General features: G+C 35.0%; 1 long non-coding RNA gene across 3 annotated transcripts; it reads right to left on the bottom strand.

The window, feature by feature from the left end:
* Nucleotides 1-815: 815 nt before the first annotated feature.
* LOC128556521 (uncharacterized) lies at nucleotides 816-19,844 on the bottom strand. Of its 3 annotated transcripts, none has more exons than XR_008370736.1 (6): nucleotides 18,383-19,844; nucleotides 17,941-18,067; nucleotides 17,508-17,560; nucleotides 6,669-6,757; nucleotides 4,022-4,128; nucleotides 816-1,371 (listed from the first exon to the last, which is right to left on the bottom strand). It is a non-coding gene; the product is annotated as an uncharacterized LOC128556521 (long non-coding RNA). The 3 variants fall into 3 exon arrangements; XR_008370735.1 differs by having other exon boundaries at nucleotides 818-1,371; nucleotides 17,508-17,540; nucleotides 18,383-19,841; XR_008370737.1 differs by lacking the exon at nucleotides 816-1,371 and adding an exon at nucleotides 2,420-3,010 and having other exon boundaries at nucleotides 17,508-17,540.
* Between the last annotated feature and the right edge of the window lie 608 nt (nucleotides 19,845-20,452).

Below are 20,452 nucleotides of genomic sequence, written 5' to 3'. Positions count from 1 at the left end.
AATGTGCATTTTCGACTATTTCAGGGGCCATAACTCTGGAAATTGGGGGCAGAGCCAGAACAAAAATAGGAGGTGCGCAAGTTCATATTATGATAAAGACTCGCGCAAGGTTTCATCAATTTATATCAAATACTTTTTGAGCTAGGCACATCATGAACTTTGGACGGATGCATGCACGAACAAGACCAAATCTATATGCCCCCACCACTCATGGGAGAGCACAAAAACACTCAAAACCGTTTGTAGATTAGTGGTTTTGAACTATTTTTCTTTTATCTCTGAATTTAACAAGTTAAGGTAGAATCAATGTGGTATGAAAAATTTAATCAAGGTGTGACGCAGATGCTGTGGTAAGTAGGATAACTATTCTTATTCTTTGAACAGTCGAGCTAAAACAATTTGTAGATGGAGCATATTGTACAGTATGAATGCTAGCACACATGTGAATGTGATTCGGAGATTGCAGAGATTTTTTGGTCTCTTGTGGGTAATGTATATAACTACCAACCAATCCAAAATTATCAAAACATTTGGTCTAGTTTGTTTCTTTAGATAAATGTTTCAACGAAATAATATAAATACACTGGAATGATCTGTTACACTTTATTATTTGACATCATCAATCAAAACACATATTATCCGTATTTTACTGCACCTACTGTCACTTTTAAGCATTATTTTAATATCTAATCTTATAGATTTTTACTAGTAAGTATAACTTTCTTTCACAGTTCTCTGAACTTTGATGACACATTCAGTGAGTTTTCACTACCACCTTTGAACATTACTAAAATGTTACTTAAAATTAAAAATTTTTTAATGTTTATATATCATGGTTACATCTGAATTTTTTTTTGCAAATATGTCACACACAGTGAGTTGCATGTTTATATCCACTTTTTTTCCAGTGTTCAGCAGAGTCCAGCCTTCAGTATCAGGAGTGTTAACATAAACAGATAAGAGTTTATTGCGCCTATTGATAGGTAACTTCAGTTATCTATCTCTCTGAATTTTCCATAGAAAAGCTACACTTTGGGGTCAGTATTACAGTGTGGAAGACTCGATGGCAACATCCCAAGTCAACATTACTGTGTGTTTTTCCTGTGTAGACTACTCAGGTCAGTGTAACTGCATGGAAACTCATAATAGCAATGTCCTAGTCCAAATTACTGTGTGGTAGACTCTGTAGCAATGTTCTGGGTTAGTGTTATTACATGGTAGATTTTCCTGATGGTAGCCTCTGCTCTTTAATTTCCAGCCAGATAAGATAAAGCAATTTCATCTGATCAGAAAACTGTATCCTACTACTTAGTTGATCATCAATGACTTCCTGTGAAGCAGATCCAAGTTAACTTCTTAGCTAAGATGCAACTGAAATAATGCAACAATATTAATCACTAAGAGAAACAACAGCTCTTAGCTCGACAGTGAATAATACATGTACAACACTAGAGCTTTCACTGGAATAAGCAATACACCCAAAATACTTCTTTACCTGAAGAAACAGCATTTCAAGTGTAAAGTTTCTGTACTGACAAGTAGATTTCAAACTGGAGCTATCACTAAAGGAGTTTTATACACTCAAGACACAGCTACAAAGAAAGTGAAATCATGACCTTTGACCTTCAAATGAGATCTTCACCCTACTAGTAACCTGAATTATGGCTTAAGCCTTTGCATGTCATCTGGATGATGTTAACAATTACTGATGTTACTTTTATGAAGTTTATTCTAGTAGTTTGAAAATACGGATTGGACACAAGTATAAGATATCTGATCTTTGAGTTCCATGACCTTGACCTTGGAACAAGTAACCTTTATTGTGTGCTCTGCAAGATATCTTGATGAGGCAAGTAACTGATGCTGCTTTTATGAAAATCTTTCCAAAACAGTTTAGAAGATATAGAGCAGACATGAAGTTAAGCTACTTGACCCTTTATCTTAAACTGTGACCTTGATCTTTGACATAGTGAACTCTGCACCTTGTCTTGATGAGGTAAAAACTGTTAGTTTTACAGATGGAGGGACATGGGGAAACTCGTTAGGGGTAGTGCAGAAATATGGGGAAGGGGGAGGGAGGGATTACTATGATTGGATCCCAAAAAACAGTATCTAGACCTGAAGGAATAAAGAAGAAAATTATTTGCTTCTGGGTGAATGGATGGTTGGAAGTGGGCAGGTGGCAGATTGTTGGAGGATTTGTTTGTTTTCGGTTTAACACCCTTTTTCAATATTATTTCACTTATGTAGCTGTGGGCACTTAACCTAACCAGTGTTCCTTGATTCTGTAGCAGTACAAACCTATTCTCTGCAAGTAACTACAAACTTCCCCACATGAATCTGAGGTGGAGGACAAATGATTTCAGACACCATGTTTTTTATCAACTTGTCACAGAACAAGGGCCTTGCCTCAGGACCAAACTGACAAACCCCGCAATCTGTAGATCTGCAATTTCCCTACTGAGCTATTGAAGTGGGTGGACTGATTTTTTGAGGTACAGACACATGTATACCAGCATTTCCATACATTAAACCCTTTAGCTTCATAGCAGAAACTAGCAAACTTTATTTATTTTATTTAAGATTGTGTTTTGTTTGTTTTTTTTGGGTTTAATGCCATTTTTTAACTGTTACAGTATTTCAGTTATATAATGGTTGGCAGTTAATTTAACCAGCGTTCCTAGATTCTGTACCAGTATAAACCTTTTCTCTGCAAGTAACTGCCAACTTCCCCACATATATCAGAGGTGGAGGACTTTCAGCTTTCATTCCTTTGTGAAGAGTAATAAATGAGACATGAGCTTGCAATGAGTTGTTCACAGTCTAAACATGAAGCTGACTCCACATGAATAGCTTTAGCTCCTGGGACAATTTTGTCAGTGAGCTAAAACAGGTAATTTTCTTCTTAACTCACCTGCATCAATGGATATTTGTCCTTCAGTTGGATTGATATAAGTTGAATCGTTGTATTATCTTGGCTTTCATCCTCACATAGATCTCTTGTACAGATCTGTTATTTAATATTATAAAATTACAAGTTTTCACAAAGGATTTATCATCACTATTTTACAAACAGTTTTACATGTTTTAAAGTATGTTATTTCTTGTTCAGCATTGTAATATTTCCTGTACTTCTACATTCATTCTCAAAAAGAGTAACAAAACACAGCTTCATGATTAACAACTAAAATTTGAAGTTAATATACATGAAGATGGGCTGCATACACCTTAAAACAATTAAATAGGAATCAGCAATTACAAGAAGTTATTTTTAACTATCTGATTGTGCTGATCTCTCCGTGTATCACATGGAATTCAACATCTTGTGTCAAATTGTGATCTTCATTTTCACTGTTGGGTCTCTTTACAAATACACAAAATGTGATTATGTTATTTAATCTTTACGAAATTTGACAAGTCAGAGTTATAGATAGTGAAGGATCTATTGAAACAGGAATTATTCAGAATAACATGTGCTTTTTTTTTTAAAGCATTTCTGTGTTATTAGCCGATATATGCCAGACTATATATATAATAAAGCTTATTTGAAAGGTTATTTGAGCTGCGCCTTGAGAAAACCAACAGAGCGTTTGCAACCAGCATGGATCCAGACCAGCCTGCACATTTGCACAGTCTGGGCATGATCCTTGCTGTTTGCTTTTAAAGCCTACTGCAATTAGAGAAACCATTTAATTTAGCTAACAGCACTGATCCCGATAAGACTGCACTATGTTGGTTTTCTCATGGTGTGGCTCATATATATAATTAACCCTTAACATGCTAGACAGGATTGATTCTACCTTTGTGACCAGTGTAGATTTTGATCAGTCTGCACACCTGTGCAGTCTGTTCAAGATCTGCTCTGTTCGCCATTCAGTCAGTATCTTCCCCTTATAACAGTTAATGGTTCTGTCCAAACTGAAAGATGGACAAGTTCATTATACAAATTTAGCAGGGTAAGGTTAAAAAGGATGTTTAAGATAAACAGATTTGGCGAAAATTGTCATATACATATACTCACTTGAAGAATGAAGGTACTCCTACATATGGAACGCCTGGGCTTTTACAGAGGTACTTCCTTGCTCACATTCTGTCTGCACAACCCACAACCATGGGGATTTTCAGGAGCTGTAATTTTCATCAGATTCTGATCAGATAATGGATTTGCTTGAAAGTTTAACAAAATTAATTATCATAATACATGCCAAACTTCCACTGTTGGTATTTTTGAAATTTGATTTTCCTATCCTAGAAACCAGGATAGTTATTTTAGCATGTGCATGAATTTTGTAAAGATACTTATGAATATGAGAACTTCTGTATTATATTTGTCAAATATTTACATTAATTTAAGAAATATATATCTAGCCAAAGTTCATGACAAATTCAGTTTGTAACATACTTATTACCTCCCTTTACTTATCTTTGCTGTACAATCAGGATATATTGGAAATAAATGAATTTCAAAGCTATATACTGTTTTAAAGCTTGCCTGTTGTTTAAGATTGTTGAAATATATCAATATCTATCAAACACAAATGTAAATTTAGAAATTACATTTAAATCAAAAGCAATAGTCCACTTTTTTAATATTAATGGGGAGAAAAATCACAAACTTTCATAAAATGTAATAAAACATACATTTCTAATAAGGATCTAACACTATGAAATGAATATTTGTCTGAGGTTTCTTGTTACCCTGCCTAACTTGCAAATGAACTGTTTTACTGTGTGAGGTTCTGGTTGTGTGGCTCGATGCTTCAAGATTCTACTCTTACATTTTGATACTGTGCTTAACATTTACCCTGCTAAATTTCTAAAATGGACTGGTTCATCATTCAGTCTGGGCAGTACCAAATCTTATTCAAAGGGATGTTCACTGAAAAATTACCGACTTAATAGTGAACAGTGCAGACCATCCATGCAGGCTGATCTTGGTCTGCACTGGTCGCAAAGGCAAAACCACTTGCCACCAGTAGTCTAAAGGTTAACTTAAGAAACTAGAGATGCTTTTGAGAAAAGCGCATGTCTCCCACAACTGCCCCTATGAAAAATGTTAGTTTCTCTAGATGTTTTAGACGAGTGGATCCAATATGATGGTCTGGATGACTGGATCCAATCAGTAATTCAAGGGCCATAAATCAAAAGTGCCTGGGCGGATTTGGCTAGTTATCGAACTTGGGTAAGGTCTCATGGCCAAACACATTTTGTTCAAGTTTGGTGAAGATCGGATGAGAAATGTTCGACTTAGAGAGCGGACAAGAGTAAACAGACGGATTTTTTCGGTAATTCAAGGTCCGAAACTCTAAAATGCCTTGACCGATTTGGCTAGTTATCGAACTTGGCCAAGGTCTCATGGTCAAACACATTTTGTTCAAGTTTGGTGAAGATTGGATGAGAAATGTTTGATTAAGAGCGCAGACATGAGTAAAAAAGGCAATTTTTTCGGTAATTCAAGGGCCGTAACTCCAAAATGCCTGGATCAATTTGGCTAGTTATCGAACTTGGCCGAGGTCTCATTGTCAAACACATTTTGTTTAAGTTTGGTGAAGATTGGATGAGAAATATTCGAATTAGAGTGCGGTCAAGAGTAAAAAGACCGATTTTTGGTAATTCAAGGGCCATAACTCCAAGACGCCTGGACCGATTTGGCTAGTTATCTAACTTGGCCGAGGTCTTATGGTCAAACACATTTTGTTGAAGTCTGGTGAAAATCGGATGAGAAATGTTCGACTTAAGAGTGCGGACAAGCTTTGTGACAGACACACACACAGACTGGAGTAAATCAATATTGTCTCCCACACCACTTTGTGGTGGGAGACATAATTAATGACATGCCAGGGAATACTGTAGTTATTCCTATTAAAATCCAAATATTGGTTGTTATCTACCTCTGATATTAAACAATGGTGAAATCAGGTAAAATACATGTTTGAATCATTGATAAGAACACTCTTGACACTTTTTTTCAGAGCTCTGAACCTGTTGAAAACACTTCAATAAAATGTCCTGGTCTAGTAATTATTTCATAATTAGTTTAATATACTAATTTGTTTTAGCTAGATTGTGATGAAATCTTCAAGCTTATTGCAACCGCTTTTGACCATAAGACCTTGGCCAAGTTCGATAACTAGCCAAATCTACCCAGGCACTTTTGAATTATGGCCCTTGAATTACTGATGGGAACCATTTGTCTGAACCATCCAGACAAACCAGACATTAATGATAAGAACCACTGTTCCGAACCATCAAGACAAACTAGACATTAATGATAACCACTCATTCAAACCATCCACACCACTTTGCATCACTAAAGGATAAGGCAGTTGTGGGAGACATGCACTTTTCTCAAAGGCATCTCTAGATGGTCTTAAGATCTTCATGAGTGATAGTGCAACACATTGGATTTTTGGCCTATACCATATCAAAAGTCTAGGGCAAAGGCAGTCTGAAGTGCAATACAACAGTGAATCTGCTACAGAGAATACAACAAATTTTATTTCCATATTGCAAATTTAGCTTGCTGCGTGAGCCTTTTTGCCAAGAAATATTTCCTATTTGTTGGTGTAACTGTTATACAGTAAATAAGGTGACAGCCTTGTGCCTGTGAGTCGGACGATTGATTTAGCTTAACCCTGTCTAAATAAGTTCTGTAACACAATACTCACTTTAAATTAGAGGTATACATCTGGTTGGTCTTCCACACAAGGCCAGGTGATTTCATGCTTACAGCCATTGGAATACAACCACTCTCATCCTGAAATCATCAATAAAAAGAAAAGAAAAAGCTGCCAAAAGAATGGAAGAAACATGGCCTAAAATATTCGAAGCTAGCAGATATCAAGTTATCAAGAGATACTGTCAAAACTTTTATATTTAAATAGAGAAAATAACAAATTTCACAGAATTGGCAAATAGAGACTCTGTTAGGAACTGGCTATTTAATAAAGAAACAATAATTTCTACTGTGATACTGGCTTACTTCAAAGAAAATTCTTTTAGTTATTGAACAGATGCTATTAACTGTCACAATTTTGACCATTTCATGATCTAAACTATTTGACCTAGGTGTCGTATAAAGAATTATATTCAAGAGGAGTATAACAAAACTTAACAACTCTTGGTCATAAGTATTTTTATAATTATGAAAGTGCATGTGAACTTGTTCTGCATGAGCAGCTACACCAAGGCCTTATCATGTCCAATAAACTTATAAGTGCTTACTTTATAACAGTCTTAAAAGAAATTAGATTGAATAAAAAAAAAATATTGAAAAAATATTAGACAGTACTTGGTAAAAATTCAGATGGCTTACAAAACTATTCTGTCATATTTTGCCAATTCTGGTCAGAAAAAATACATTTTGGAAAGTCCTTGAAAAAGAAGTTCTGTCCAGTAAACAAGTTAAACAGATATCAGTGATTGCTGGCAGATTAAGACCTAGTAGGAAAATCTTGAAAATCCTTGATTTCACCTCTCTCAACACAGGAACAACAGTCGTCTAGCAAACCGCTGGCCCAAAAATGTAGATCTGTTGCTCCCAAACGACACCATCTTGTGGATATATTGTCACCAGAATCCTTAATGGTACCATTAGTAGTCTTGATTGGCAGTCAAAAGGATCAAAGAATTTATCACAGACAGACTGTGAAATATGGAAAAGAAACAAATGCTGAAAATGGAAGGCGAAAAGAACCTGACAATTTCCGATTCCCATCTCTCTCAACACTGGAGAAACCATCATCTAAACACTGCCGGCCCAGAATTGTAGACCAGTATCTCCAACACGACTCCCATGCTGCGGATATATTGTCACCGGGATCCTAAATGGCATCGATAGCTGTGTGGATCAACAGTAAAGGGATCTGTCAGGCCTCGACATCAGTAAAAAAAAAAGGGAAAAAAAAAACTTGGCCACAGCCAGAAAACAGCGCCAATGGAAACCTATTGTATTAAAACTTTATTTAACAAAGTTAACAATAATAATTTACTGCTAAATCTAAGAGACCATAACAAATTTAATGCAGCAAAAACTATAATAATTGAAAGACATGTTAAAAAATCTCCAAGGTGTAGCTAACTCTTGACTATCTTAAATCTACTGGCACTACATCATTGCTATCATTTCAGCTTCCTACTTTTTAACCTTCACCTGAACGAAGACTGCAAAGATGACTAATTAAAAGAAAACTTAGCAAAAATAAAAGATAGACAAGCTTCATCAGATACAAAACCAATATATACTGAATAAAAAAAGCTAACTAGCTATTTGCTACTTTGCCAATATTTTGAAAAATAAACGTTTGAAAAATAAATCCTAAGTTGATACTGGCTACATGGAATTTATTTCAAAATGTACTTTTCTAAGCTTTAACTTGTATCTCAATAAAAAAATCTTAATTTGTAGTAAAACAGAGGCTGATTAGGTAACTGATTTGAAATCAGCTCAACAGAGTAACAAAACTTTCACTTCACTGCAGAAAAAATTAGCCTACTGTACAACCATTCTATACTATATGAAATACAAGGTTTTTGCCACTGATTTACTTGAATAATACTAAATCCTATTTTAGCTTTGAGTGGCAATCTATTGAAAGATAAAAGAAATGCAAACTTACTCGAGTTTTGTGAATTTTCCACTGTAACTTGAAAACTCTATTAGAAATTAAATCCACTTAAAATACGTTGCCAGAGTGATACAAAAACTAAATCAGCTTTAAGCTTTCCACTGTTTTACAAATTAAATAAACTCAAATCTTACTTTACAAAACAAAAAATTACTAATATGCCATGCCATTGTCTCCTTAACAGAATAACTTAACTCTGCCACTGCTTTACAAAATCATTAGTTCTACTGTCAGGTCATTGTGTTTTAAAATACAATTTACTTTAAACATTTTGAATTTAATATTCACTCGCACAATTTCACAATATAATTCATCTAATATTCATCCACTGCACTTTCTTTCACTGCATTATACAAGGTAATTCTTTGACAGTCATTCAATGCACAAAAGCATTCCATTGCACAACATGATTCTAGTAACTATTTTCATTTAACATTCACTTCATGATAAATGATTTTTTTTTTCAAAAGATTTCTGTTTTAACAAACATTCTAAAGCCAATCCTTTCCTTTATTGTACCTACCATCCCTATTTCTTGAAATTTACTCCCAAAATACACATATTCCTAATTAAATTTAAGCAGTTGAAATTACTGATAAAACAGATTTCATTAATAGAACTACCGGTAAACAGCATTCAATTATGCTTATCAGCTTAGGATTTTCTCTGAACTGGCTACAGTTACACAGATGAACAGTTATAATGATATGGTACTCTATTGTCTTTGGATTGTCAAGTTTGACAGTGGCTATAAAACAGTACAGTCCGCAGTACAGTCCAGGAGGTAAGTAAACCTCACAGAAACATCTCCTCAGCAGTCAGAATGATAAGCAATCACACAGCTCAAACACACATAAAAAATGAATAAAAATGTCTGTAGGAAGACCACAACCAAACATATTTGTACTTAACCTTCAACTCTAAATAATATCTTACTACCTAAGTACCAAGATTGTCTTTGAAACAGAAAACTAGAAACTCAGTTGCCAAAATGCCGCCATTCCTAAACAGATGTGCAGGCAGTATATGGAGGAAAAATCTTGGAGCAGAGTGTCTAGCGCATGAAGAATTTGAACTGAACAATGCATTCTATTGTATATATTATATTTGAAGACACAGTACAACCAATTTTTGATACACTATTATACACATTGTGAAAATGATGAAAATGATTACAGGCCCGAAGATTTTAAGTAAATTTGGCATTTAGGCTATAGGTTGCTGGACTACCTTAAACTAAACAAACACCTCAATCTTTTCTGTTACAATGAAATGATGACCTGGTATCTACAAGACTATATATTTTTCCAGAACACTTCTTACTTAATTAAGTTATTATGCCAATCACTATGCAGAACTAAATATGTACTAAATTGACCTGCTGATGAAAATGTTCTTCCTTTGTTGTGCTTCTACAACTAGACAGTAATTCAGTGTACTGACTGACTCTAAATTGAAATTTTACTTTGTTTTGAATAACATGTAATTATTTCAATTTCTTTTAACAACTCCAGCTTAGAAAACCAAAAATAAATTCCTTGCTGATTGGCCCTTGATATTACATGAAGTATCAAATCTAAACACAAGTTGAGCAAAATATTTTTCTCCCATCTACCACTGTTTATCTATCCTCATGGCAACAGTAATGGCAAGCTGGCTTAGTGGAATTCCTCCTCAATAGCTGTACCAGACAGACAGATTACTAGAATCCTTCCAAATAGTTGTACAGGACATGTGGCTCTTCTCCCGCAATAGCTGGTTGGGACAGATGGCTTGGTGGAATTCCTCAACAGTTGGTTAGGACCTTTAGAAGCTGTTTTGACAGCCTACTTGGCCATAACTATAGGACATTAGATGGCTTGGTGGAATTCCTTCAAAACAGCTGTTGGGACAGCTGGCTAGGAAGAATTCTTGACCAATAACAGGTTGGGGCAAGTGGCTTGGTGGAATTCTTCCTTTTGAAGTTGTCTCGACAACTTATTTGGAAAGAAGTATAGGACATAAAGGGGCTTGGTGGAGTTCCTCCCACAATAGCTGGATGGGAAAGCTGGCTTGGTAGAATTCCTCCTTGTGAAGTTGTCTCGACAGCTTATTTGGACAGAAATATAGGACTTTATTGGAAAGTAAAGGACAGGTGTATGGAGGTTTGCTGGCTTGTGGAATATCATCCTCAGCAGCTGAGAGAGAGCTGGCTTGGTTGAATTCTACACGGCAGCAGTTTTGGCCACAGCCAACTGGTCTGAGTTTCCACTCTTAGAAGAATTGGACAGCTATTTGTGGCAGAAGTATGGGACAGCTACTATGGTTGAATATCCACTCTGACAACAGAACTGGACAATTGCTTTTGAGCAAACAGCCATGAGGATAGAAAAAGCAAGTAAGTAGAAAAGAGATTGACATTTACAGGGGTTCCATTTGACCCGGGACCTCGGGTCCGGACCCGGGAGATTTTCAAAAGACGCTCAAAGGACCCGGCGTGATACTTGCCTGTGCGTCCTTCGGGACCCGGAGGCATTTTCCTTTGATAATCCTTTCTCTTATCATTCATTTCCTTCAGTAAAACTATTTCCTCGATAGTCACGTGTATTCCAAAATAAACACTCGCGGTCATGCCCTCCTGCCTCTGATCTTCTGCTAAATCCCGCCCTTTCTCCTGTAGACATGCCTCGCTGATTTTTTATCAGCAAGTTACGTCACGGTGAGTGCACATAGGTAAGAAGAATCAATGAAGTGTTGAAATTAATTGATAACAGTACTGATCCTGTGTACTGTCAAAAAAGGCGCCAATTATTAAATTATCGTAAGCAGCTGATTACCGAGCATGTGAAAAGTGCGCTGCAAGATTTTTTCATGCCAACTTTAAATTAGACCATTGTTTAGTGATCATACCGTAATTTCAACAAGAAACGTCACAAATTTTGATGAATTTTGAAAGCAAAAATAAGTCAGAATGTCTGTTCACGAGTCTAATTACACCCGATGTCATATGCGTATTTCCAAAATTCCTTAAAAAAGCTGACTTTCAGTGCAGTTTTTAATGACAAGTATTCATCATTATTTGAGGAACTATCTCTGATTTAGCTTAGTTAGCCAAGTAAACTGAGCAAAAACTACTTTCCGATGACATTCCGAAAGTGTACCAGTATCCGGATAGTACATTTTGGATACATTTTTATAGAGTGTTATAGCACTGTTCTGTTAATAAAAATTAAATGAAATTTAGAAGAAAAACCTAATCAAAATAACATGAATTTTGATAAATATTAGTTTACAACATGAGACTATATGACCTGAAACTGACATTTTTATTATGCTGTAACATGATCTTGGGTTTATTGTTTTCTTAGGTAAAGATCTATGTATTACTAAATAAAAAAAAATATAGTCAATTATATGGACGTGTTGGGACAGGACCCCTGTATTTTGGAAAAGGACCCTTCAAAATTTGGGCCCAAGGGTCCTGGGACTCTTGGGTTTTCAGGTCTAGTGGAACCCCTGATTTACTCTATGTAAAACAGACTTGATTCCATCCCTCAGTTCTTTTAACAATCTAAATCAAAGAGTCAGTAATACCGAATTCAAAAGAGAATGTTCAGATTTCCTTGATGGTAGAATTATTCTAAACAAATAACTAATAATCATAAATAAAACCTTTGAACTATGAAATTATTGACAGTTATTGACCTCTATATTTTCAAAATAATATTTTAGAAGTGAATCCAGCCATTAACCTAATGCCTAATTTCTGTACCAGTAAATACTGTTGAAATACTCTGTCAACAGTAGTAGTTTTAAGGTTAAGCTCCCTTTATCAATCTTTAGAACAGGTCTCTCATCTTTTATTTAAATGTATAGGTAAAGCCATTTGAGTATGCCTGTAATGTTAAGAAAAAAAAAACAATGTGTTCATTATCTATCTTGCAATGCAGATATTTATATCATACAGCTTCAGAAAGAAGTGAATGGCTGATGATCTTCCTACATTCTACCATATCATCCCTATTTTCTGAAATTTTGTCCAAAAATATATGATGGCCAATTTTACATTGCCCTTAAACTGAGCTGATATGGCAGTTGTCTTACAAAACCAGTAGCCAGAATTGAACCTTTGCCTTATTCTACCATATCCCTAACAGCTACCAGGATTTAATCATTAAAAAATTATCAAATATGCAAGAAGTAGTTTAGTTTACATTTTAACCAGAAGCCAGTTTTTCTTCCGCTTTTATCACCAGTACCAGAGTCCTAGCAATGACATTCGGTGTTCTCCCTGAGATTCTGTGATGTACGATTATCTTAATTTTGGACAAATTTTGGATGAATCCCATTGTTTATAATACTGCTGATCAGAAATATAAACTTATAGTAACCTTCACTTTTGAAATAACGCCTGATACATCCTCAAAGACATTCAATAATTCCAAAAAAACACACTATGATTAGTGAGTTATGACTTTAACGAATGTTCAGGTAGAACACTGAAATCATATACAAATAAAAAACTGATGGCAAAAAAAAAAAAAAAAAAAAAAAGTCCTACAAAATTAATACAAAAAAAAGAAAAGAAAAAAGAAAGACATGACCAGCAACCCTCATATTTTGATGTGTGGATTTTCACTAAACCAAGTAAATGGCCTGGCTACAACTGATGCACACAATGTATGATATGATAGTACCTATTACCTTGTTATTTTGAGGGCTGACTTAAACACTATCGTACAGTACTCTTCCACACTAACAGTGGCAGAAAAACATCTTGTGCTACCTTATCATCCCTATCCACTGAAATTTAGTCCAAAAATACAACCTTAAGACGCAGTGATATGGTAGTTTCTAGAAACCTTTAGCCAGTATGTCTTTGTCTTATCCTACCATATCCCTATCTGATTATTTTTAAATGTAGAAAGTCGCAACTTTTCTGTCTTTAACCTGTAGTCAGTTTATTACCTAGCCTCCGCTTGACTTTGTTCAAACCGGCCTGGCTATCTATAATAGTTGACAAACTAAATGATAAGGTAGTAATCTCAAACTGTATTTAATTGTGGGGCATAAAGCATATTGGCAGACACCTTTTCTAAAACACTACTATGATTATTGCATTTAATCTAGAACATTATCAATGCCTGCATTTAATTAACATTATATGCTTTATTCAACCTAACCAGCTCTAACTTAATTAATGTGGTGATATGATGTAACAACTATAGTAAACATTGTTACAGTGACTTAATTTTGACCTTCCCTAATGCAATCAATGGCTGACATCTTCCTCCTAACAGTCCGACACTTCAAAAATATGAATTTACTTGCTAAAAACATTACAGTGGTTGTAACTTTTCTTAAAATATGTTTTTCCTTGATGTGGTTAATGATTCACTAATGTAATATGAAAACTACATCCAGTATTGAACTCAATGGTTGAAAATAAATGTACTTCATGAAATATGAGCATGAAGCTCAATCTGCATAAATCTATAATAGCGGTTCAGTAGCCAAATATTTCTGCAATAATAATTAAGTTAATACTTATAAATGTAGCCAGTACTTAATGACAAAGTTTGTAACAATAAAGGGTAACCATCAAATAAATACTTACAAAATGACTAGCCAGTACCTTTTAACAAAGTTTGTAACAATAAAGGGTAACCATCAAGTTAATACTTATAAAATGTAGCCAGTACCTAATAAGGGTAACCATCAGGTTAATACTTATAAAAAAATGTAGCCAGTACCTAATGACAAAGTTCGTAAAAATAAAGGGTAACCATTATTACTTATAAAATGTAGCCAGTACCTAATAAAGTTCGTAACAATAAAGGGTAACCATTAATACTTATAAAATGTTGCCAGTACCTATTAACAATTTAAGTTCATAATAATAAAGGGTAACCATTTAGTTAATTCTTATAAAATTAATTCTTATACAATGTAGCCAGTACCTAATGACAAAGTCCGTAACAATAAAGGGTAAGCTTAATTGGTAATATTCCTACATCGCTTTTTCTGCCTTAATAAGTCATAAAAAATTTAACAATAATGAATAGCCAGTACCTTAATCATTCAAGTATTTGAAAAAGAGCAGCCAGTATATTTGGATCAGACATGAATTTATTAAATGATTCATTATAAAAATGCCTGAATAATGATTAATCATCTTGAAAAACAGAGCCATTAATTCTAGCCAAAATATAATGAAAATTTTTTCCATTTTGGACAATAATATAATTCCAGTATTCTGATTTGTATCACAATGGCTAGGAATTGTTACTTTATCTTTACTTCTTAATGCAGTCATACATTTACCTGCACTGATGATGGGTATTTTACAATGAAAGAGGAGTCAGTTTATTTATCTCTTTGCCTCATTTTGTCATTAAAATTACAAATAACCAGTAACCAGAACACTGAATGGCAGTTTTGCGCATTAAATATATGAATTTTATGGAACTTTCCATTTTGTCTGTTCTACATTAAATAAGAGAAAGTAAGGTTACTTTCATGATGATCTTAAATGAAATGAATGGTGGATGATGACCTAGTGGCCAAGTGTGTGACGCTTCCCTAAGGACTACTGGTTAGAGCCCAGTGACACCAGTATACCTCCAGATAGCGGATAATGGATTGATAAACACCGCATACTAAAACACTGCTTGTTTACTTAATTTAAATAATTATGAGAAACTAGACAAAACTTCCCTCCCAATTTAGGCATACTTATTTCTCCAACACTTCAACTTGAAATTTCTACTGAGAAAGCAGCAAACATGCAAAGTGCAGTGCAAGGGAGGGAGGTGTACAGTGCCAGGGAGGAATGCATGCCACCTTCTCAACTGAATGTTCCTTGTCAAAGATCAGAGAAATAAATGACTGCAAAAATGTTTTTAAAGCATTTATGAAAGAAAAGCTCAAAAATAAAAGTTTTTAGATTAAGCAAAGCAAGCTTGGATTCAGTACTTGGTGAAAGATAATAAAGACCTTCCTGGAGTTACCAAGATGGAATTCTCCATGATTACATTCTCAAGACCTTACCGGATCATATCTGTACATTCAGTAAAACAGTGCCAGTAACAACATATAGCACATTAATTTGGACTTTAGAACATTCTACTTTGTATTTGTTTAGTTTATCAATACTGCTATCAATGCAGTAACTCTTAGAGATCTGGTTTGGAGTTATATTGTTTATAAATTCAAGGGACATAACTCTGAAGTAACTTCTCTAAACTTGCATTTTTATCAATCTTGACCTAGAATTTGCAGAAATAAGCAAGACCATATCAAATAGAGATAGTACCTAAGTTTTTCAAATCATAGGTTTGAAGTTAAAAAGCTTTGAAATGAAGACAAATGTCCATATATTTCTCAAAAACAGAAATATAGACAATATTTTAACCAGAAGTGCAGAGTTATGAGCATTTAATATTTTCATGATAACGAAAATTTTGTGATCATGGACATGTAACTCTTCTTGAACATGGAGAGCATAAACATCAAAGGGACATAATTTAGTCAATATTTTCTAATTGGGTGCATTTGATTTAACATTCAACTTTGATCTGGATTGCTAAATACTGATCCATGATACTGTATGCTAAAAATTTAGAACATCTGGAACAGTCTATTAACAGAAAAACTATGCTTTAGCAGAATCTAAATAGTTAAGCTCTAACTGGGACTCGAACCCAGGACCTCTCACACCTAAGGCAGACACTCTACCACTTCCCTATAACAGCAGTAGCTAATAGCTATGCAGTTTAATTGTTGGATTACATTGCGTGAACTGGAACAATAATCGGTAAACTCCGGATTATCGGCGTATTCGCTTTGTTACCTAACAGCATTTTTTGTGTAAAGAAAAAAATAATCTAATGCTGCCAACGTCATAATTGGTCAAATCTGCCCAAATTTCTCAGACGTGTTGTTCAGAGTATGAACTTACTAACTGGCAGTACCAGTGAAATATTACTTACACTGAATATTTTATATTTGCCTTTTTTGCAGCTGCCGAACGGCAAAGACGGTAAGATTTGTCCAAATATAAGTAGTTATTTTACCAGTTTTGAGAGAATTTCAATTAATGGGAAATTACAGTTACAAACTAAATACCTTTCTGCAACACATGGAGTCATTAGCATTCACTGTCAATCAGTATTATGACTAAGATCGACTGTCATTCATTCATTTCAAAGTTTCATAGACAGAGTCCGTTGTTTACATTTTTTATCGTAACCGGTGCACTTGTAAAAATCACTTTAGTTTGAAAAATCAAAGTATGCGAAGAGCTATGGTACGGTCTCTATATCAAAGATAATATACCGAAGTTGTATTAAGTGCACACACAATTTTCTGAACATTCAGTAATTCAAGGGCAGTAACTCTGAAAATCCTTACATTTTACAGAGAATCCTATCGTGTATTGCCATAGCCAAGATAAATAAACCTATCCTTTTGCCGACTCCTATTCACATTCAATTTTAACAAAATCACATGTCATTCAGTACAATAATAGCTGAAAGTGACAAACCTGCTTCAAAGTCCCATATAAAACCTTCACTAAAATTTCTTTGTGATAATAAGGTAGGACTCTGTCAAAATTTCAAAACAACTATACTTTTGCTTAAGATTTTGCTGGAAGTTGACACAAAGTTCTTAAAGGCTGCTTAAAATTCTACACTATTAAATGAAATAATAACAAAGTCACAGGATGCCTACAGATAAACTGGCAGGAAGTAAAGAATGGCAATAACAAAGGCATCGTTTTTAAAATTTATTGGTTGCCACTCAAGTTGAGAAAAAAAGTATCAAACTGTTTTCGAGAATCTATATTGTAAACATAAAAAATCAAGCCAAAGTCACGATATTCTCAAAAAAAACCCTTACCTATCCAGATGCACAGCTTCCACCGTGACACACCTTGTCACTTTCTAACACACCTTGTCACTTTCTAACACACCTTGTCACTTTCTTACACACCTTGTCACTTTCTAACACACCTTGTCACTTTCTTACACACCTTGTCACTTTCTAACACACCTTGTCACTTTCTAACACACCTTGTCACTTTCTAACACACCTTGTCACTTTCTAACACACCTTGTCACTTTCTAACACACCTTGTCACTTTCTAACACACCTTGTCACTTTCTTACACACCTTGTCACTTTCTTACACACCTTGTCACTTTCTAACACACATTGTCACTTTCTTACACACCTTGTCACTTTCTAACACACCTTGTCACTTTCTAACACACCTTGTCACTTTCTTACACACCTTGTCACTTTCTTACACACATTGTCACTTTCTTACACACCTTGTCACTTTCTTAGAAACACATACATGCTGACTTCACACAGCACAGCAATTGCTATGTTGTAATTACAATTCAACCATAACCATGGTGAAGATTGTAGAATATTTCCTCAGTGTCATCACAGTTCCTACAAGATACATCAAACAAGAAGAATCATTTAACCTCAGATACAATAAAAGAATCTAATGTTAGTAATATCTAATTTCAATGTCCAACAACAAATACACATATTTAATTTAACCTTTAGTCTGCTTTTGAGGCCTGAGTGCAGACCAAGATGTGCAGGCTGAACAAGGTATGCACCGTTCACTATTCAGTCAGTAAATTTTCAGTGAACATCCCTTCGATAAATAAATGGTATTGCCTAAATTGAATGATGGACATATCCGTTTTAGAAATTTAGAAATGTTGAATTCAGCTAATTTAAAGAAGATATACTTACTAACTGAAGATACTGAAGATCCATGCAGTAGTGGTCTAGTAGAGTGAAGGCAGAAGACATACACAACACTTCGCACCATTTCACATCACCTTGGGAACGAAGTGTCTGGATCTCTATACAAGGACCGTCATCATTTCAGTTTCCATGCACAGAAATAATGAAAGTCTCTGCCCTCAAGCCTGAAATTAAATAAGCCAAAACAGGAAAAAAAAAATGCAAAAATTATTTTATGTTAAGAAAGTTTGCTTAAATAAGGAAAGAATTCAATATTGCAGAAGTGAGCTACATGAAAACAATTCTGACAGACTGGCCTGTCCTGGTAGAGGAAGGCAGACATTCATAGAAATCTGAAAGAGAGAAAATCCTGCCCAGTCCTGGCAGGCCTTGAACCTGAAAGAAATACAAAACCTGCCCAATGTATGTTCCGTCCGAGTAAAACATGCATTAGAAGACAGAGGCAGGGTATGAACCTGAAATAAATAAGAAATCCTTGCAATCCCTGATTTCCGTCTCACTCAACAAAGGAACAACTATCATCTAGCAACCCACCGGCACAGAATTGCAGATCAGTCACCCCCACACGCTGATTATCTTGCGGACATATAGGCACCGGGTCCTCGATAGTCACGATAGCAGTCTTGATCAACAGTTAAGGGATCTGCAAGGCCTTGAAACCTAAAAGAAATATTCTGCCACCTCTGTATGTTTAGCTGTCTTAGGCAGACCTTGGACCTGGAAAAGAAGAAATCCTGCCCACCTCATAAAGGTTGTCCTAGGCAGGTCTTGACGCTGAAAGAAAGTCCTGCCGACTGTATGTATGGACGGGACATAGAGTCAGTTGTCATTGGCAGGCTATGTACCTGAAAGAAATTAAAATCCTCACAATCCCTGATTCCCACCTCTCAAAACACATGAATAACCTTCATCTAAACCTGCCGGTACAGAATTGTAGAACCAGTTACTCCTACACTGCATCTTGCGGATATATAGGCACCGGATTATCCTCGATGGCAGTCGATAGCATGTTTCGATCAATAGTAAAGGGATCTGTCAGGCCTTGTCAGCTGTAACAAAATAACCCTGCCAATCTTTTGAAACAGCATCTCCTCCTCAGCAGTCTGGAAGATTGGCAGAAAAATAAAACAGAAGGAAAAAAGCTCACTCCTACCGTCTTAAAAAAGTAAAAAAAAAAGTCCTTACCCTAACCATAACTAAATGCAACATCAAGTTTAAAGTTATTTAAACCTAAACTTACACCAAAATTGCTTACAAAAACTAAGTGGGTCACAATAGTGCTAGATTGCCTGACCATGATTCACATTTAAAGGTAATATAACTAGAGTGTAACCAAGGTTTTTCTGTGATCTAGTTTTTGACCTCAAATGGTTTAGTTTCCAACTGAACCTTCCACTTTACATAATACCTGCTGATGGTGACTTTAAACACAAGATGACCAAGTTGAACATAAATTTAATTCAATTCCAAAAATGACCAAGTTTCTATTTTGACCTTTAAACCTGTAGTAAATATCTCCACTATTGCGTTTACATGGGATTTCTATCCAATACCATTTTTAAATTGTTTTTTTTTTACCCAAGATAACCAAGCTTGTATATTGACTTCATTTCCGACAGGCTTTCTGCAAGATAGATTGAAGATGTCTCCTCTATAGTGCTAACATGGATTTTTTACAATGTGATCTATTGCCCTAGTTTATGGCTGGTGACAATGTAAATATATTGCACTGTAATGTAACAGGTTTGAAAGGTTCGGAATATTGTATATTCTATAAATCATTGTTTAATATGCTACGTAGAAAGATGATAAACTATAATACTTGATCTAAATTGAAAAGCTGAATTGTCAAACCTGTCACAAAACATGTAGCCCAAGGGTTAAACAGGTATACTTAGTCGTTTATATCATTTACTTCCGGGATCAAAGTTAGATATGTTAAGGAAAAATGCACGACGTATTGTGTAATTTTACATAGCGGCTAGACTGCTTAATTAAATATATATGCTGAAATATAATTATCTACAGTCAGAGAGAGAGAGTTAGATTTAGAGT

Source organism: Mercenaria mercenaria, chromosome 4 (genome assembly GCF_021730395.1).
Source record: "Mercenaria mercenaria strain notata chromosome 4, MADL_Memer_1, whole genome shotgun sequence".
NCBI classification, from domain to species: Eukaryota; Metazoa; Mollusca; class Bivalvia; order Venerida; family Veneridae; genus Mercenaria; species Mercenaria mercenaria.
This window is presented reverse-complemented; position numbering and strand designations above follow the sequence as displayed.